The sequence below is a fragment of the Hyperolius riggenbachi genome, chromosome 5 (assembly GCF_040937935.1).
Source record: "Hyperolius riggenbachi isolate aHypRig1 chromosome 5, aHypRig1.pri, whole genome shotgun sequence".
Classification (NCBI taxonomy): Eukaryota; Metazoa; Chordata; class Amphibia; order Anura; family Hyperoliidae; genus Hyperolius; species Hyperolius riggenbachi.
Genome location: NC_090650.1, coordinates 644,603 through 666,409, shown reverse-complemented (window position 1 = coordinate 666,409; position 21,807 = coordinate 644,603). Strand labels below are relative to the sequence as shown.

Here is a 21,807-nt window from a genome sequence, read left to right as displayed (position 1 = left end):
CGGTACAAAGCATGCTATACGCACGCTTCTTGTCCTCATGCAAGGCCTGGGTTGTTGTGTCTCAAAGCGTGGCCTTCTCCTCCTGCGCCTCCTCCTGTTCCATCACGTGTGCTGCTGCTGGTGCTTGGTTAGCGTTACCGGTCCCTTTTCCTGGAACCTCTTCTCTGTATTACACTTATGACTGCATGGCGACAAAAAGCATGTTACCTGTGCAAAGAAACATGACATTCTCCACATTTAAAAGACAGTTTTTCCTTTGAAACTTTACAATCAATTTTCTCAAAAACTATAAGCTCTTTTTCAAATATTTTTTTCCCCTTGTACCCACTCCCAAGGTGCACATACCCTGCTAATTTGGGGTATGTAGCATGTAAAGAAGCTTTACAAAGCACGAAAGTTCGGGTCCCCATTGATTTCCATTATGTTCGGAGTTCGGCACGAACACCCGAACATCGCGGCGATGTTCGGCGAACGTTCGCGAACCCGAACATCTAGGTGTTCGCCCAACACTACTGTGTGGCAACCCTATGCCTGCTAGTAGCAGGTTCTACTAAAATCTACAGTAGAGTGTACCGTGTTACTAAAATCTACCAATCATTACTGATGATCGCCAAAAAGTGGTTGGTTTATTAGTGCTCAACAGGGCTGACGTAATGCGACAGAGTTGTGCTGACAGAGCTCCTAATTGTCCTGTTTTGGGAAGGAAAATGCCTATTTTGGAACCGAATCCCTCCCTGTCCTGTCCAACTTTCAGGACTGATGTACAGATCCCAGTATATATATATATATACATGTATTTCTTAGAAAGTTAGGAGGAATGAGGATATAACCCAGCCTGCAGCTAAGAGAAATGTCATGCATGTGAGCTATCTATTCTTCTGTATGCCTTCAGGAGACCTTTGATCCACTGTAAAAGCTGTCTGTGATGTCACATCTAGCTGATCACCTGACATGTGGACAGATCTGCCTCTGCTTCCTTGTACGCATCATTAAGGGTTCCACAGAGCTGTCCGCAGGAAAGGTGGGACAGTGACAAGGCTACAGCTGATGCCAGGGACAGAAAGGTAAGCTTCCCTTGGATTTATTTGTTTGCATATTTGAGCATTTTATCTTTAGTGATTTCTGCTGTATTGTGATTCAGTGGAAGTTGCAGAACTGACTTTGTGTTGTGCATTAAGCTAACTAATGTGAGTAACAGTGAGACAGCCAACCAAAAGTCCCAAACTTATCTCAGTTAAGGGATCCCGAGGTGAGAGGGGTATGGAGGCTGCTAGATTTATTAAACAATGCCAGTTGCCTGGCAGTCCTGCTTATCTTCTGGCATAAGTAGTGCCTGAGTCAAAACCCTGGAACAAGCATATGGCTAATCCAGTAAAATGCGAGTCTGTTGAGTCAGAGTACCTGATCTTCTGCATGCTTGTTCTGGGTCTATAACTAAAAGCGGTGGTGCTAGAATACCTCTTTTTAATATTCAAGTTAATCCGAATTCGAATATTCAGAGATTCGGATAAGTCCGAAGACCCGAATTCGACCGATTCGGAAATTGGAGTCGAATTTGGATATCAGACCCATTATTCGGGAAAATTCGGATTCGAACTGAAAACTCGAACTGGCCTTTAAATTGCTTCCAAAACGTCTCTTATAGTAAATGATGCATGAAGCATCATGTTTTTTTTTTTTTTTTTAAGAAAAACAGAAATTGTCTATGTGGGGAGGTATAGTTTAAAAAAAGAAATTGGCTGTGAATTAACATCAGGACTGGGTTCCAGACAGCGGTCGTGCAGCGTGTCCAAAGTTCAACCACACAACTGGGACATGACAGTTTTCAAACCAGACACCACCAAAAAATTAAACAGATTTTTTTTTTCTTCAACAAAATACAGCTATTGTAGTGGCGTAAAGTGACAGTGGCAGACTGGCAGCAGAAGATATAGTTCTGTGTGGACCCTGGCGGTGGGAAACACAGACAGCAGCAGGAGGAGGAGGAGGTATATGCAGCTATTGTAGTGGCGTAATAGCTGGTGGCAGACTGGCAGCAGAAGATTTGTTCTGTGTGGACCCTGGCGGTGGGTAACACAGATGAGACAGCAGCAGCAGCAGGAGGAGTAGGTAGATGCAGCTTGTGTAGAGGCGTAATAGCTGGTGGCAGACTGCCAGACTGGTAGTGGCACCAGAAGATATAGTTTTATGTGGACCCTGGTGGCGGTGGGTAACACAGACAGCAGCAGCAGAAGGAGGAGGTAGATGCAGCTATGTAGTGGCGTAATAGCTGGTGGTGGCAGACTGGCAGCAGAAGATTGTTCTGTGTGGACCCTGGTGGCGGTGGGTAACACAGACAGCAGCAGCAGGAGGAGGAGGTAGATGCAGGCTATTGATAGTAGTGTAATAGCTGGTGGCAGTGGAAGACCTCCAGCATAAGATATAGTTCTGTGTGGACCCTGGTGGTGGTGGGAAACACAGACAGCAGCAACAGGAGCAGTAGGTAGATGCAGCTATTGATAGTGGTGTAATAGCTGGTGGCAGTGGCAGACTGTCAGCATAAGATATAGTTCTGTGTGGACCCTGGTGGTGGGTAACACAGACAGCAGCAGCAGGAGGAGTAGGTAGATGCAGCTATTGATAGTAGTGTAATAGCTGGTGGCAGTGGCAGACTTCCAGCATAAGATATAGTTATGTGTGGACCCTGGTGGTGGTGGGAAACACAGACAGCAGCAACAGGAGCAGTAGGTAGATGCAGCTATTGATAGTAGTGTAATCGCTGGTGGCAGTGGCAGACTGTCAGCAGAAGATATAGTTCTGTGTGGACCCTGGTGGTGGGAAACACAGACAGCAGCAGCAGGAGTAGGTAGATGCAGCTATGTAGTGGCGTAATAGCTGGTGGCAGTGGCAGACTTCCAGCATAAGATATAGTTCTGTGTGGACCCTGGTGGTGGTGGGAAACACAGACAGCAGCAGCAGGAGCAGTAGGTAGATGCAGCTATTGATAGTAGTGTAATCGCTGGTGGCAGTGGAAGACCTCCAGCATAAGATATAGTTCTGTGTGGACCCTGGTGGCGGTGGGAAACACAGACAGCAGCAGCAGGAGCAGTAGGTAGATGCAGCTATTGTAGTGGCGTAATAGCTGGTGGCAGTGGCAGACTGGCAGCAGAAGATATAGTTCTGTGTGGACCCTGGCAGTGGGTAACACACAGAGGCGGCCTTAGAGTATGCGGGGCCTGGGGCAAGTGTCACATGCGGGGCCTAGAGACGGGAAGGAAGGACGTGCTGGATAAGCGCCATAAGTGTAGGCCATATACCGTATCGCCACGTTCATGGGCTTGTCCGCCTTTAATGCAGTATTCCTTATTATTATTGTTTGAAAACAATTATGTCAGGTAAAGGCCACTAAGCCAACCAATATAAAAACAAACATTTGCATGGTAGTTTTAAGTGCGGGGGTGGGGGAGCTCATGCTTCAATTAATTTGGAAATTCTAAGGTCCATGTTTCACAAAATTCACATTGTTGTAGTAACTTTTGTCTTGCAAAATTCAGCAAATTCAGCAATCATGAGGCCCCCAACATGACCAACTCAGCAATTATGAGGCCCCCAAGACAAATTCAGCAATCATGAGGCCCCCAAGACAAATTCAGCAATCATGAGGCCCCCAACAAGACAAATTCAGCAATCATGAGGCCCCCAACAAGACAAATTCAGCAATTATGAGGCCCCCAACAAGACAAATTCAGCAATCATGAGGCCCCCAACATGAACAACTCAGGAATCATGAGGCCCCCAACATGACCAACTCAGCAATCATGAGGTCCCCAACAAGACAAATTCAGCAATCATGAGGCCCCCAACAAGACAAATTCAGCAATCATGAGGCCCCCAACATGACCAACTCAGCAATCATGAGGCCCCCAACATGACCAATTCAGCAATCATGAGGCCCCCAACATGATCAACTCAGCAATCATGAGGCCCCCAACATGACCAACTCAGCAATCATGAGGCCCCCAACATGACCAACTCAGCAATCATGAGGCCCCCAACATGACCAACTCAGCAATCATGAGGCCCCCAACATGACCAACTCAGCAATCATGAGGCCCCCAACAAGACAAATTCAGCGATCTTGAGGCCCCCAACAAATCCTGTGGCCCCCAACAAGACAAATTCAGTAACCATGAGGGCCCCAACATGACAAACTCATGAGTCATGAGGCACATAAATAGACAGTATTTCACATAAATAGGCAGATGCCCCCTTAATATGGTAGACACCTCTCACCTGGCAGCAGTTCCCCAAAATACACTCAATCTGACAGCAGTGGTTCCCCAAAAATAGGTAGCCCCAGGTCTATAGGTATCCCCAGAATAGGTGGCCAGCGGTATAGATGTCTCCAGAACAGGTAGCCAGGGGTAGAGATGTCCCCAGAACAGGTAGCCAGGGGTATATGTGCCCAGTATATGTAGGCAGGGGTATATGTCCCCAGTATATGTAGCCAGAGGTATATGTGCCCAGTATATGTAGCCAGGGGTATATGTGCCCAGTATATGTAGTCAGGGGTATATGTGCCCAGTATATGTAGGCAGGTGTATATGTGCCCAGTATATGTAGTGGGGGGTATATGTGCCCAGTATATGTAGCCAGGGGTGTATGTGCCCAGTATATGTAGGCAGGGGTATATGTCCCCAGTATATGTAGCCAGAGGTATATGTGCCCAGTATATGTAGTCAGGGGTATATATGCCCAGTATATGTAGCCAGGTGTATATGTCCCCAGTATATGTAGGCAGGTGTATATGTGCCCAGTATATGTAGGCAGGTATATATGTGCCCAGTATATGTAGTCAGGGGTATATATGCCCAGTATATGTAGCCAGGGGTATAGGTCCCCAGTATATGTAGGTAGGTGTATATGTCCTCAGTATATGTAGCCAGGGGTATATGTGCCCAGTATATGTAGGCAGGGGTATATGTGCCCAGTATATGTAGGCAGGGGTATATGTCCCAGTATATGTAGGCAGGGGTATATGTGCCCAGTATATGTAGCCAGGGGTATATGTCCCCAGTATATGTAGGTAGGTGTATATGTCCCCAGTATATGTAGCCAGGGGTATATGTCCCCAGTATATGTAGGCAGGTGTATATGTGCCCAGTATATGTAGGCAGGGGTATATGTCCCAGTATATGTAGTGGGGGGTATATGTCCCCAGTATATGTAGCCAGGGGTATATGTCCCCAGTATATGTAGGTAGGTGTATATGTCCCCAGTATATGTAGCCAGGGATATATGTGCCCAGTATATGTAGGCAGGGGTATATGTACCCAGTATATGTAACCAGGGGTTTTATTGCCCAGTATATGTAGCCAGAGGTATATGTGCCCAGTATATGTAGTCAGGGGGCATATGTGCCCGGTATATGTCCCAGTATATGTAGTGGGGGGTATATGTCCCCAGTATATGTAGCCAAGGGTATATGTCCCAGTATATGTAGGTAGGTGTATATGTCTCCAGTATATGTAGCCAAGGGTATATGTGCCCAGTATATGTAGGCAGGGGTATATGTGCCCAGTATATGTAACCAGGGGTTTTATTGCCCAGTATATGTAGCCAGAGGTATATGTGCCCAGTATATTTAGCCAGAGGTATATGTACCCAGTATATATAGACAGGGGTATATGTGCACAGTATATGTAGGCAGGGGTATATTTTCCCAGTATATGTAGTCATGAGTATATGTCCCCAGTATTTGTAGTCAGGGGTGTCACAGGACCCCTAGTGGACGGGCCACAAAATGCCTTCCAAACGGTATCAGCACACGGACCATGCAAGCTGTGGTCGCATTCGGTGCGCAGAAACCGCTGGAATTTTGGCAGCAGACCGACTATAAGGGAGCCTGTGAGTTATGGTAATTACAAATTACACACTATTTCAGGGTATAACTGCCACCACCTCTGTTACCATGGGACAGAGGAGCCCACTGACTGGCTAAGTCTAGACCTGCAAATAAAAACGGTTAAACACACTCTATTCTGTCTAGCTAGCGACAATAGTAGCGTCTCCCCAGAGACCCGGGTTCAGTTTCTGTGTATGCTGAACAATAGGGTAGCGGAATAAACAAACTGACGTTAGCGTCGGTTTATTGAAATGCAATATAAATAATTAATATATACAGAAAATCGTTAAAATCAACAATTATAGGGACAAATGATAACACAGTATAGAAAATAAAAATGGAGAAAAACGGATACTTAAAGTTCGTGGAAATATGTCCTTTCTGGGAAAATCTGAGTACATGGAAAATGTCCCCTTTGTTTCAGTTCAGGAAAATGGCCGCCAGCCACATGGTCCTCTGGCTGGCTTGATCAGGTGAGGGTACACAGGGGAGGACTGCGGGAGGAGTCCCTGGCAGACACTTTTGAACAATGTACATCTTTGGGTGGAGTCTTAGGTCCAGCCCAGGGGATGGACAGGGGCGGTTAAGCTCCTGTGTGGGTTTCCCATGCCCACCAAATTTGACATTTGTCATATCTCGGCTTATGCTTTCTGCACACACATGACCATTACATATTCATATTCCTCAGAAAATGCCAGTGCATATGATACCAAACTTGGGCACGTTTGCATGCCCGGTTACAAAATAGTGGAATACCTTGTGTTCTGGTTATGCCAGTGGCCCCAATTTAATATCAAAATATTCACAAGATCCGGCCCAGCAGAATGAGATAACTTCCACATCTCTCCTATGAATGGTATTTCTAAACCATGCTAAAGATCAAAACTCCATGCTTTCCTATTCTGGCTGAATGGCTCCGGCCAGTCTGTGGGAAGCAGTTCTTTGAATAGTCTAACCATTTGGTGAGCCTATTGACATCTATCTGAGGTAATTAAAAGTAAACAGTAGCCTCTTGGACACAAGCATTGTTCCTGTTCATTAGCAAATCAAAAGACACCCTACTCCTAAATTACTGCTAGTTCTCTGCTGAGAGGCAGAGAGACTCCAGGTTGCTACAGATAGCCCCTACACAACCAATCCAGATTCTATCGATCTTAATCGCAATCGTTGCAGAAAATCGAGTGCGATCGCATTTTTTTTTCACGGGCGGTTCAAGGACGCACCTGCGGCCACGCAACTGTCCGTGACAAGGGGTATATGTCCCAGTATATGTAGTCAGGGGTATATGTGCCCAGTATATGTAGCCAGGGGTATATTTGCCAAGTATATGTAGGCAGGAGTATATGTCCCCAGTATATGTAGCCAGGGGTGTATGTCCCCAGTATATGTAGTCAGGTGTATATGTCCCCAGTATATGTAGTCATGGGTATATGTCCCCAGTATATGTAGGCAGGGGTATATGTGCCCAGTATATGTAGCCAGGGATATATGTCCCCAGTATATGTAGCCAGGGGTGTATGTCCCCAATATATGTAGTCAGGTGTATATGTCCCCAGTATATGTAGTCATGGGTATATGTCCCCAGTATATGTAGGCAGGGGTATATGTGCCCAATATATGTAGTCATGGGTATATGTCCCCAGTATATGTAGGCAGGGGTGTATATCCCAGTATATGTAGCCAGGGGTATATGTGCCCAGTATATATAGCCAGAGGTATATGTGCCCAGTATATGTAGGCAGGGGTATATGTGCCCAGTATATGTAGGCAGGGGTATATGTGCTCACTATATGTAGTCAGGGGTATATGTGCCCAGTATATGTAGCTAGAGGTATATGTGCCCAGTATATACAGCCAGAGGTATATGTGCCCAGTATATGTAGGCAGGGGTATATGTGCCCAGTATATGTAGGCAGGGGTATATGTCCCCAGTACATGTAGGCAGGGGTATATGTGCCCAGTATATGTAGCCAGGGGTATATGTCCCCAGTATATGTAGCCAGAGGTATATCCGCGGATAGTGCTGCTCGGATACCCCTTTTCACTATCTGGATTTAATTCGGATCCAGATACCCAGATATCCGAATCGGATATCCGAGTTTGAACATTTGGAATCCGAATCTGAATCGAATATCACAATCCATTATCCCAGATATCCGCCCGGATTCGGATATCCTGTTAGAAAACCGGAAGTGGGCTATAAATTGCTTTTAAACTGTTTTTAAGGATCTCTCTCTCTCTCTCTCTCTCTTTTAAATATCCGAATTGCTATTCAAGGTTCGGATAGTGGAAAAAGTTTGGATTTTCTGGGTAACTCGGATATCCGAAATCTTGCTGAGCAGCACTGTCCGCGGATATCTGGCGGATATCTGGATCTTGAGATACTGTAACTAAGTACATGACGTCCAGGATGTCATTGAGACAATCAGAGGGCTCTCAGCAGAAGCCCTAGCAACCAATTACAGAAGGGAATTCTGGCCAGCCCCACCTGACCTCATTGAGCCAATCAGGGAGCTCCCAGCCTAAGCCCTGGCATCCAATTACAGAAGGGAACCCTGGCCAGTCCCCTGTATAATAAGGAGGGCTGCCATAATGAGACATATCATCCTTGCTTGTGAATACTCACTGAGAGACATGCTCCAGTGCTGCTGGCCTAGCAAGGGCTGTATACAGTGATAAACCTAAAGCTGTTCAGTGTTTAACCCCTTCACTATCGCTACACTATTGTATTGTTAGGTAGCTAGCTTGATTTCATTCAGTGACAGTCAGAGTGCGTGCTGCAGGGCTGCTGCTGCTGCTATGTGTCTGTGTGTGTGCTGTGCACAGACCAGGCCAGCTGCCTCCTGATGGCCTGCCAGCCTCAGCTACAGTATAGGTTAGGGTAGGGTGACCAGATGGGGTCGGCTAAAAAAGAGAAAAGAGACCGTTAGAAAGGAGAACAAATACTGTATGACCAAATAACTCCAACTCCACGATTACCATCAGAGCAGGATCATTCACCAGGCAACCTAGGCAAGTGCCAGGGGTCTAAAGGGTGTCAAGAGGCCCACCTGCTTCCTTCTTTGACCTCTCTCCACTTCAGCTTACCAAAGGCACCACAAAAGGGCGGCAAATCTAACCAACTTGCCTAGGGTCCCATTACACCTTAATCCATCTCTGGTTAGTACCAATGCCATACGGGACAGTTTATTTTCGTCCTGCCTCAAAACATGGACATTTGTCTTGTGACAATCAGAAAACTTGCAACTTCTCTGTTTTAGACATTTCTGTTTCTTTTTCATTTGACATTTTACAGAAAGTATTGGTTAGTTACGCTGTCGACTGGAACTACTGTAGAATATAACCAGTGTTGCCACGCTCCCACTTCTTAAGGTTATAAATATTGATAACCTGGTAACGGAAGCCAAAGACTGCTCAATCTCAGTATATCTCATATGTATCTCATATCTCATATGTATATCACATATGTAATAAGTAAAATGCAGTCAACTCTGTTTCTGATTCTGTGAAAGGAGGACATTTTAATGAACTTTTAGAATGCCTGGAGGACAGAGGAAACCATGCTAAAAAACAGGACATGTCCTCCTTTTGGAGAATGTCTGGTCACCCTAGGTTAGGGAATAGGTTTACTGTGTTATTGTGTAGTTACTAGTTAGTACTGTAGTACTGCAGTCAGTGCTAGTAGTTGTTAGAGACTGAGTAGTAGTACTACTGTGTTAGCTTACTACAGAACTGCTGTGCTGCTGAGCAGTGCCAGTGTGACGATAAGTGTGCACTAGTGTCTTCTCCTCTGATGTCTGACTGTCACTCGGCACGTGGCACTTGGCACTTTGCACTTCACACTTTGCACTTTGCATTTGGCACTTTGCACTTTGCATTTGGCACTGCAAAGTGCCAAACGCCAAGTGCAAAGTGCCAAATGCCAAGTGCCAAATGCAAAGTGCCAAGTACCAAGTCAAGTGCCAATTGACAATGCTAATTGACAGCCATTTTTTTGGGGGGGTGTCAGGAACCGGCCCCGCGGCATGCCTGCAGATATGGTTCTGCGGGTTTGACCAGATCAAGCAGGGAGCAGCCTTATTCAAGCTAACACAAGGCTGTAACCCCTCAGAACACTTCTCACTGCCACCACTAGCTGCCGCTAGACACTTCCACTCTGCTGTCGAGTAATCTGCACGCAATCCGCGTTTTCGTATTCGGGTCAGCTTTGCGCTTTAGGCCAATTACGAGAACGCCACGCACACACACACACAGTACAATCCTACAGTAGCACGGCACAATCAGGCACGGAACTTGTAATGCAAGTTACACTGCAGTCTCTCCTTCTAGGCTATGAGCGTTAGTTTAGTACAGCAGAAGTCAAACTTATTAAATAACGATTTCATATTCCAGGAAAAAAGTGGAACAATGCAGAAAATAATATATACAAAAGATTTACAAAAAACCAAAGTAAAAAGTTACAAAATAAAAAGTTACAAAGATAAAAAGTTACAAAGATACACACAAGGATATTTGCTTACCAAAATAAACAGGAATCAAGATAGAAGAACCTTGGACAAGGTTTTTGTGGACGGACACAGTTCTGGTTGGACCAGGAGTCCGCCTAGCTTCAGCTACTGTCAGGAGCGGACTGATTTTAGGTATCTGCCCCTGCCTTTTATGCTGGGAGATTTGGCTTGAGGCTGCAAGCCCGTTTGGAAGGGAGGAACTAGTTTTAATTAAATTTCCAGACATAATTTAATTCCCAGAGATCTAACTTCCACATGTAAAAGTGTATTATAGCACACACATCAAAAGACTTCCCTACTCCAGGTTACAGGTGACAACACATTGGTGACATTATTTCCTAGCAGATCAAAGGTAAGGATCTGACTGGCTATTGACTAATTAGCCATCTCCTTGCCAGAGGCTAGCAAATCCATTTAGCATTCCCTGTTCTTAAGTGTTTCCTAATTAGAAGCAGACAATGATAGCTTCCCCTGCTGGACAATGAATGTAGAGTTAATTTACATTTACATAAGGAACTCCATGAGCCTGTCCAATTACCCTGAAGCCAACTGGCTTTGAGCAGAATTACACATATGACACAGGCAGAAAAATGAAATATATGGCTTCCATGCGATACAATATGGCTGCTATGTTCTGTATATCACCGTACATATCATCATCATCACATATATCCTCACAGGGGGGGGGGGGTTGAAGTCCCCACATCATCAATTAGTGTTCCCTTTTCAAAAATAATGATGATACATGCCTCATTTACTGTAAAAAAAGACCACTTCCGGGTTTTTTTATCCAGATATCCGAATCCGCCCGGATACCCCGGATACCCTGGTCGGATATCGGATTCGGATCCGGATTGGAAATTTTGGAACTCGGTTATCCGACCCGGATCGGATATCTGGGTATCCGGATCCAATCCGGATTTTGAAAAGTGGTGTCCGAGCACCCCTGCAGCAGCAGGAGGAGGTAGATGCAGCTATTGTAGTGGCGTAATAGCTGGTGGCAGACTAGCAGCAGAAGATGTAGTTCTGTGTGGACCCTGGTGATGGGAAACACAGACAGCAGCAGCAGGAGGAGGTAGATGCAGCTATTGTAGTGGCGTAATAGCTGCTGGTGGCAGACTGGCAGCAGAAGATATAGTTCTGTGTGAACCCTGGCGGTGGGAAACACAGACGAGGCAGCAGCAGGAGGTGGTAGATGCAGCTATTGTAGTGGCATAATAGCTGGTGGCAGACTTGCAGCAGAAGATATAGTTCTGTCTGGACCCTGACGGTGGGAGCAGCACAGGCAGCAGGACACAGGAGGAGGAGGAGGAGTGCAACGTGTGGCAGGCAGCATAGATAGTCCATGGCACCTAGTGTTGGTACCATGGCACAGTTAAACCATAACAACCGTGAGGTTCCAGGAAGCGGTCCTACTGCCACAGTTGGGGCCTCCCCACATCTCGCACAGCACAATTTTTATCCCAGACACCTCCAAAAAAGTACACATTTTTTTTTTCTACAACTGCATAGCAATGTTGTTTTGGGCATAATAGTAGCAGCAGCAGTGGCCTGTGCCACCCTGGCAGTGGGAGAACAGGCAGCAGGAGACAGGGCAATGCAGCAGCAGCAAGTGTAACGTGTGCCAGCAGCATGCAGGAGATTGTACCATGGCATGTAGTGTTGGTACCATGGCTGTAAAAAAAATGTGAACCAGGCTTATTAATCAGGAGAAGCCAGGAGGGTGTGGTGGTAAAGGGTGGTCAGGCAGGCATAGTGATTCCCAGCCACTTCATGTCCCCCTCTTGCCAACAACAGGGGCCAGGAACTCACCAACCACCCAATCCTGGTTCATCTTGAGAAACATAAGTCTGTCCACAGACTGGGTGGACAGACGAGAGCACCACACCACCGGCCACGCTGAAGCACCCTTCTGACAGCACGCTGGAAGGCGGGCAGGACAGCACTTCCAGGGCATACTGCGCCAGCTCGCTTCAGATATCGAGGCGCTTGACCCAGTACTCCAAGGGGTCCACAGGGGTGTCAGTGTCAAGCCCGCTGAAGGACCCCATGTAGTCGGCCATCATCCGCTTGCGGTGTTTTGGGTGAAAATCAAGCTCACTGAGGGTAGGCTGCCCACTGGTGTCGACATGATGACCTCCCCAGGCACTGCTGGGCGGCTGCTGCTGCTCCTGCGAACAGGAGTGGCGGTGGGTGGAGCTCTCTGTTGTAGAGCTGGTGGAGGCCTGCTCATCCACCATCAACTTCATCACAGGCTCGGCGTCTTTCTCCTCCAATCTGCACTGATGCCTCTGCAGCGTGACTCCCCCTAAGAGCTGGGCGCCCAGTGCGTCCACAGCCAGTGGCTAGCGACACTGGTGCAGACCTGTCGACGGTGGCGGCAATGCTGCTCCCTGTACTCTTGCCCTTGCTTTTCATGCTGCCCCTCCCCCAGCTGCCAGTGCCAGCAGACATAGTACAACTTTATATATGTCCAAATGAAGTGGGGTACTTGTACTTTATTCAAATCTGTAAATCTGTAAGTAGTATTAGTAGTAGTAGTAGTAGTAGTAGATACTAGTAGTAGTAGAACTTCAACTAACGGAGTGACAGCAGAGTAGCACACACTGACACACTAACTGTCTGTCTATCTGTCACACTGTAACAGCACTGCAATCAAATTAAGCTAACTCAGTACAAATTAGCTATATATAACTGGTAGTAGTAGTAGTAGTAGTAGTAGTAGTAGTAGTAGTAGTAGAAGATAGTAGCAGTAGTAGTAGTAGTAGTAGTAGTAGTAGTAGAAGATAGTAGTAGTAGTAGTAGAAGATAGTAGTAGTAGTAGAAGATAGTAGTAGTAGTAGTAGTAGTAGTGGTACTGTAATACACGAGGCAGCTGCGGCGAACAGCACCACCGCCGCAGCTGCCTCTATGCGGCCATCCATCCGTTCGGCGTCTAGGACGCCGAGGACAGAACGTTATGTGCAGGGGGTCGCCGTCTCGCACAGACTGGACCTTTATGCGGGGAGGAAGCCCGTCAGCTGACCTGTTGGTCGGCTGACGTCAGAGGAGTCCCACGGCGCCCAAGATTGGCTGATGGAAGGGGGGCGTGCCAGTGGGGTCTCCTCTGCTTCATAAGCCTCCGGGCTTCATTCATGCATTGTCTCTTGTCGTGAATACTCTGCGTGTTAGCGCTCAGACCTTAGACTAGATCCCAGGTGTTGATGCTAAGGATTTCACACCTAGTCTAGGATATTGCTACCTTGTTCCTGTTTATATGTTAGACTAGTTCCCGGGTGTTGATGCCAAGGACTTCACACCTAGACTAGGATATTGCTTATTATATTGATCTCCTGTGTATGACTCTTAGCTATTACTCTGACTCTGATCCTGTTTTCTGATTCTGTACTTTTGCCTATCTGCCTCTTAGCTGCTGAACCTCTGCCTGATTACAGATTACTCTCTTGTCTCATGATTCTGTATTGATACGTACCTTCCTGTTGCTGAACCTCTGCCTGATTATCGTTTACTCTCCTGCCTCACAATTTTGTACCGATACTTACCTCTCTGTTGCCGTACCTTGCCTGCCTGACCATTCTACTCACTGGTGGGCTCTCGCCACAGGTGAGGTGTGAGCGCCACCAGCTCCTCTGGTGAAGCAGATCTGCTAGGCTGCAGTACAGCCTTAATCGCCTGCTCTTAGGTGATCTGTTATTGCATTATTATTATTTCTCCTAGGCTGCAGTACATTCTGAATCACCCGCTTCTCTGGAGATTCAGCCTTTTCAGTATTGTTTCTCCAGCTTGCTGGAGCGAGTACCTTAGTGCACGGTCAGTGTACTGATATACCTCACCGGCCCCTCTGGTGAGGTCTCATTAAACTATTAAAGTTACGGTTGCACCAAATCACTACACACTCAGCTCCTTGTTTGCTATACTGGTATTATTGGTGATTCTGCAGATCACACATAATCAGGTATAGCGTCTGCATTATTGGTGATTCTGCAGATCACCACATAATCAGACATCTGAGCTACGACACTAGACCGTTACAGGTAGTAGTAGAAGATAGTAGTAGTAGTAGTAGTAGTAGTAGTAGTAGTAGTAGTAGTAGTAGTAGTAGTAGTAGTAATAGTAGTAGTAGTAGTAGTAGTAGTAGTAGTGATAGTAGTAGAACTTGAACTAACGGAGTGACGGCAGAGTAGCAAACACTGACACACTAACTGTCTGTCTATCTGTCACACTCTAACAGCACTGCAATTAATTAAGCTAACTCAGTACAAATTAACTATATATAACTGGTAGTAGTAGACTAGTAGTAGTAGTAGTAGAACTTCAACTAATGGAGTGACAGCAGAGTAGCACACACTGACACACTAACTGTCTATCTATCTGTTACACTGTAACAGCACTGCAATTAAAGTAAGCTAACTCAATACAAATTAACTATATATAACTGGTAGTAGTAGACTAGTTGTAGTAGTACTTGTAGAACTTCAACTAACGGAGTGACAGGACAGAGCACACACTAACTGTCTGTCTATCTGTCACACTGACTCTAACAGCAGCACTGCAGTAACTATCTGTAGTAAATGAAGCTAACACAGTAGTAGTACTCTCTCTAACAACTAAGTAACTACACACAATATAAGACTAGTAGTAGTAAGTACAGTAATCTAATCCCTAATAACCTACAAGCTATACTGTAGCTAAGGCTGGCAGCAGGCCTAGCCTGTGCACACAGCAGTCCCTAACCTAGCCTAGCAGCTGCAGCACTGAGTCTGAATGTCACACTCACTAAAATCAAAATACAAGCTAGCTAACTAAACAACAATAAAATACTGGTGTAGTACAGGTGTTTAGGCGCAAAAACGCTAGGTTTAGAACATTTGAAAAACACTTGCTCAGCCAACAGCACTGGAGATGTCTCTCAGTGAGCAGTCACAAGCAAGGACAAGAGTCTCATCATGGCGCCCGCCTTATATCCTGGAGGGGCTTGCCAGGGTTCCCCTCTGATTGGTTGCTAGGGCCTCGGCTGGGAGTCCTCTGATTGGCTCAATGACATGAATGGACTTCATCTCCGTGGTTACGCTATTTGAATTTGGTATTCAAACTATTATTCGGCGGAATACTCCGAATACCTAATGCAAATTCGAGTGCACTTGGATAGTGCACTTGGATTTATCCAGCTACTCGGATTTTATATTCAAGATCGAATACTGGAAAACCAGCTTGAGTATTTGATCGTTCGAGTATCCGAATTCGGGATGATCATGCCTGGCTAAAAGTATTTGAGACGGAGGGTCAGCAGGACAGCCAGGCAACTGGTATTTAAAAAGGAATAAATATGGCAGCCTCCATATTCCTTTCATCTCAGGTTACCTTTAAATATCTTCCCTTCCTTGTATTTAATTTCTTCTGTAAAATATATTTAGCAATTTCCAAGGAAATAGTCAAAAAGAGTTGTATGTGATGAGCTTCAATATTACTTTTCTTGACTTGTTTTAATACCTTTCTTTGCTTGTTGAATGGGTAAAGTTTTAGGCCTAGATGAAATTACAACCTGCAATCGCTAAGCACTTTGGGGTTTCAACTTTGCAAAGCAATTTTCAGAGTGATTTTTAAAGGAATGTGTGTTTTTTTCACAATACTTTAGGAAAAATCGCTCCAAAAATGGTACAAGCAGCATGTTTTTGGTTTCTTAAAAACCAAATCGCTGCTGTGAGAACACCTTCACCACCCACTTCTCTAGTGCTTTACCAATCAGTGGCGAAACAGAGCACAATCCCTCACAGTGAGAACCAGTTCTTATCAGAAATAAACCGATCAGGAGAGCTCATTAATGTGATAAAACAGGTAAAGGTGTCCAGTAACAGCACAATCTCCTAATGATTCACCTTATGAATGATCATATTGGGCATAATTCACAACTGTCGTTCCAGCTGAGAACTTACTCACAGACAGATTTGTATCCAAATGGATGGGGAGGGCGTGGCCTTGAGGTCCAGAAGATGATAGCAGAGGAGGAAAGGCTACAATTGGATGAGAGTACAGCAGTCCTTGATCAACATAGTGACCATACTCAGTTTCATGGTCTAAACAAGTCCCTAAGTCATCTATTGAACCCAAACAAGGCCGTAATTAAGAAAAGTAAACATGCAATATTCCTTAAAGATCTAGCCTCCTGGGATATAGACAAGGCCCTTGACCCCAGAGAATGTACAAACAATAGAGATGGTGGCAAAAGGAGGAGGAAATCCATAGTGGGCGTGGTCAGAGTGAGCCTTCCAGTGTAGATACTGATACATTAATTGATTCCATTTGTAGCAAGAAGTCAGTTACTTTTGCTGGCAAAAATGTGGCCATACCCCTTCAGGGAAGGGGTGGTACGTTTATGAAATGATATCAAACTAATAAATGTAATCCTGGTTCCTCAAAAAACAAAAAAAACAACAAAACAGCCCCAATATTACAGACTAGTTCAGAGGAGGAGGAAGACAATGTGTGGGTGACCTCAACGGAGCAGTAGGAGCCTCACGGCGATGGGCCGGGGTGGTAATCAACCTAGTTTCCAGTTACGTGATATCCACATACAAGTTAAGGGACTATGTTTTTCCCCGGCATTTAGGGGTGAGCCTTTTGAGGTGTACAAGGACATTTACCTGTTCCTAAGAAGGATAATGCTTAAATTGATGTTTGGGGAAAGCAAAGCACAATGACAGGCCAATGAGGTGTACACCAGCCTCACCGGACAGCTCACCAGAGACACCCTTATTGCCCTGGAATTCCTTGGGGATGGTTCTGGACTCATTACTGAATGCCAGGTCACTCTGTTGAAGATTTTTATCCCAATTCCACCAACCTAGCTAAGAAATCTATTTTCATTACCACCATGTCCCAGAATAAAGACATCTCAGTATTCTTGGAAGCTGTGGAACGGATCTGTGCAAGTGTGACTGGTCTGTTCCAACATCTAGTTTCAATCTTTTCCATATGGAATCAGCAGCACTAGACAAATTGAAGAACGCCCGTAGGATAAGCCTAGTGACAAAGGAGGCAATGTAGTTTTCTTAGATGAAGGTGACTATATAACAGAAGTTGGTCAACAGCTAAGTAGGGATGATCGGAACTCACGGATTCCGTCAGCGTTATATTCCGTCACTATGAAAATTCCGCCGGATTTGTATGAAGTTCCGCGGAATTCCGGATTCCGTCGGAAATTTTTAAAAACTCTCACTCTCACTCACCTCCTCCCATCCATCATCTTGTAGGGAATTGCAGTTTTTCAAAAGCCACCTTACATACCATGGCTGAGATTTGAACCCAGGTCTCAGTGTGTAGTAGGTATCTGACTTACCCCCTAGACCACCAACCCCACTACATGCTAAAGCCAGCCTAGCATGTACCATTATGATCAATCCAATAGAAAAAGTAGCATAAGGATTTGTACTTTTTCAAAAGCCAGCTTACATACCTTGGCCAGGAATTTAACCCAGGTCTCAGTGTGTAGTAGGTATCTGACTTACCCCCTAGACCACCAACCACACTACATGCTGAAGCCAGCCTAGCATGTACCATTATGATCAATCCAAGAGAAAAATTAGCTCTCTCTAAGGATATGTAGCCAGGCATGGCCTTGCCTTTTGTGTTCAACAGTTGTCCGAAGAGAACCCCAGATATCAGGTAGATTCATCTCTCTCTCTCTCTCTCTCTCTCTCTAGTAGGGATGGTCACCGCTTTCCGCGGAATTGTATTTTCTGGAATTTTTAGGCGGAAATTGGTCATTCCGTTACATTTGGTCGGAACAGAATTGCTTTTTCAATCTGACGGAATTCCGAAAATGCCTGTGAAAATCTGCCGGTATCCGTTGATGGTTTTAAGCTGAAAATTCAGTTCAATGGCATCAAGTCCTAGAGAGAGAGAGAGAGAGAGAGAGAGAGACAGAGCTCATTTTTCTCTTGGATTGATCATAATGGTACATGCTAGGCTGGCTTTAGCATGTAGTGTGGTTGGTGGTCTAGGGGGTAAGTCAGATATCTACTACACACTGAGACCTGGGTTCAATTCCTGGCCAAGGTATGTAAGCTTGCTTTTGAAAAAGTACAAATCCTTATGCTACTTTTTCTATTGGATTGATCATAATGGTACATGCTAGGATGGCTTTAGCATGTAGTGTGGTTGGTGGTCTACGGGGTAAGTCAGCTATCTGCTACACACTGAGACCTGGGTTCAATTCCGGGCCAAGGTATGTAAGCTGGCTTTTGAAAAAGTAAAAATCCTTATGCTACTTTTTCTATTGGATTGATCATAATGGTACATGCTAGGCTGGCTTTAGCATGTAGTGTGGTTGGTGGTCTAGGGGGTAAGTCAGATACCTACTACACACTGAGACCTGGGTTCAAATCCCAGCCTTACGGTGGCTTTTGAAAAACTGCAATTCCCTACAAGATGATGGATGGAGGAGGAGGAGGAGGGGAGAGAGAGAGAGAGAGAGAGAGAGAGAGAGTTACCCTCAACCACACTCTGCAAGACTCCGCCACCACTAACAGTCGTCCGTGATGATACAGCTAGACACCATAAACACACAGATTCCTGTACCGAAGGAGATCTGCCCCACGTGACAATTTCATGCACTGCTGTTTAGCTGCTCGCACTCAGGCTAGCGTTCACATATCTTGGGTCAGCTGCAGTCTTTAGGCGAAAACTACAGGAACACCACACGCACAATGCAATCACACACGGTAGCAATGAACAATCCAAGCATACACTTGGTCACCGATCTGTAACACAATATACTGCAGTCTCTCTCTAGGAGATGTAAATCTTTGCTTTGTACACAGAATGCTACTTATTAAAGATTTAATATTCCAAAAAGGGGAACAAATGCAGAAAGAATATGTACAAAAGTATTTATAAAACCAAAGTAAAAATGACAAAGACACTCAACAAGACAGTTGCTTATAAAGTAAAAGGGAATAAAGCAGAAATAAATGTTACCCAGCACATGGTCTAATTTCTGGCTGTGGAAGGACTTCTCTGCTAAGGGAGCCACCTTTGGAGAAAGACGCTTACTGATTCTGAGGCCTGGTTCTTACAGGACAGAATATACACGGGGGGCTACCCAAATTTATAATCCAAAAATAATCCAATTTCTCCTTGGCACATCCAGGCTTACTTTTACATGTATGCAAACATCAGTGCTTCCTGCATCCTCTGCTGTCTCTGAGACACCAGGCAGCCTATTCATGTGCTCATGCCACTTCCTATTCTACACACTGTCTCCATACAGAACACCCATCTAGTCTTCTCATTTAGGTGACATTAAATGAATGTGTTGCTGGCTAGTTTAAAATGTCATTATAGGCAGACTTCAAAGGCAGTGAAATACAATGCATTACGCACACAGCATATGGAACCTAGCCAAAATGGATGATGCAAAGGCTACTCCTAGATAAGATGGCTACCCTGTCCTGCCATCACACTGCGCATATCATTACAGAAACCAATCATTGTGACCGTGCCCTCCTTTGTTCAGGACACAGGAGATGTCATGGATGTCATGGGTGTTCTGTGACTTTGAGGTGCCACCGGGGTCTATCCTGGTGGGGACTGACGTGGAATTCCTGTAAACATTGATTCCCCACCAGGTGGGACTCGAGGCCCCAGAATTCTACCTACATTTATTATTATTATTTAGTATTTATATAGCGCCGACATCTTCCACAGCGCTGTACAGAGTATATATAGTCTTGTCATGAACTGTCCCTTGGAGGAACTAACAATCTAGTCCCTACTATAGTCATATGTCTAGGGCCAATTTTAGGGGGAAGCCAATTAACGTATCTGTATGTTTTTGGGATGTGGGAGGAAACCGGAGTGCCCGGAGGAAACCCACACAGACATGGGGAGAACATACAAACTCCTTGCAGATAGTACCTTGGCTGGGATTCGAACCAGAGACCCAGCGCTGCAAGGCAAGTGCGCTAACCACTACGCCACCATGCTGCCCCCTACATGAGTTCTATCCATATGCCTACAAACACAATGAATTTGTGACAGAAGCAACGCACCTTATATTGGGTAACAATTGTTCCACGCTTGGTGATCAGTGTCAGGAACCGGCCCGCGGCACGCCTGCGTATACGGTTCCCGACTGCGGGTTTGACCAGATTAAGCGGGGAACAGCCTTATTTAAGCTACAAACAAGGCTGAAACCCCTCAAACACTTCCCACTGCCACCACTAGCGTTGCTAGACACGTCCCCTCAGCTGTCGAGGGCTAAACACGCAAACTGCGTTTTCGTATTTGGGTCAGCTTTGCGCTTAGGCCGAATACGAGAACGCCACGCACCCACACACACAGTACAGTTGTACAGTAACACAGCACAATCAGACACTGACTTGTAATGCAAGTTACACTGTCGTGCAGCAAAACCACTAACAGTCGTTCCGAGCGATACTGTTAGCTACTTGCACTGGCGTTTCGTACGTTGGGTCAGCTGCGCGCTTTAGGCCAACGTATGACAAACGCCCCCACACACAATGCAATTACAATTTCATATGGTAGTGTTGCTGAAGCATACAATTAGGCACGGACTTATACACAGCTACACTGCAGTCTCCTCTAGGCTATGAGTGTTAGTTTAGTACGGCAGAAGTCAAGCTTATTAAATAATAATTTAATATTCTAGAAAAACATGGAACAATGCAGAACAGAATATATACAAGAGATTAAAGTAAAAAAAGTTACAAAATTAAGAGTTACAAAGATATACACACAAGCAATTTGCTTACCCAAATACAGGGATCCAGATAGAAGAATCTTGGACTTTTGTGGACGGACACAGTTCTGGCTAGACCAGGAGTCCACTAGTTTAGGCTGGGAGTCCAGCTGTCGCTACCGTCAGAAGAGAACTGATTTGAGGTAGCTGTCCCCTGGTTTTTATAATGAAATATTCGCCTCAGGGCTGTAAGCCTGTGTGGACGGGGGGAGACTAGATTTAATTACATCCTCAGTCATAATTGGATTTCCAGAGATCCAACATCCACTATAGTCCACACACCCAACAAAAGACTTCCTTAGCCCAATTTACCCAGGTTACAATGTCTATACATCAAGAGATTGTTAAGTGAGGCTTTTCAACTCCACCAATAATTTAATTTCCTCACAGTGAAATAGTGTTTCTTCACCACAAGTTGACATGTGTTAGACTTTTCCTGCCTAGGCTTGCTTTGTGTATTGAGACAATGGGCCATCTCCTGAGTTCAAAAAGCCAGGCAGATAATTCCATTAGCAGAAACTCAAAGCACTTCATATGGTCAAGACAATACCCACTTCCTTGCCCCAAGCAATCAAAGGCCACAGCTCCCTTCTAGCAGACCTATATGGAACACAGGCAGAAAAATGAAAGAATATGTTCCTGTTATCCTTACATCA

The 21,807-nt window shown here is 45.3% G+C and overlaps 1 protein-coding gene across 1 annotated transcript in view; it reads left to right on the top strand.

Moving 5' to 3' along the window:
- Window positions 1–1,000: 1,000 nt before the first annotated feature.
- The window catches only part of LOC137519509 (sterile alpha motif domain-containing protein 9-like), a 35,268-nt gene continuing 14,461 nt past the window's right edge, over window positions 1,001–21,807 (top strand). Inside the window, exon 1 of the mRNA XM_068238466.1 lies at window positions 1,001–1,064. The gene's annotated coding sequence lies outside the window, so the exon portion shown is untranslated. The remainder of the gene's footprint in view (window positions 1,065–21,807) is intronic.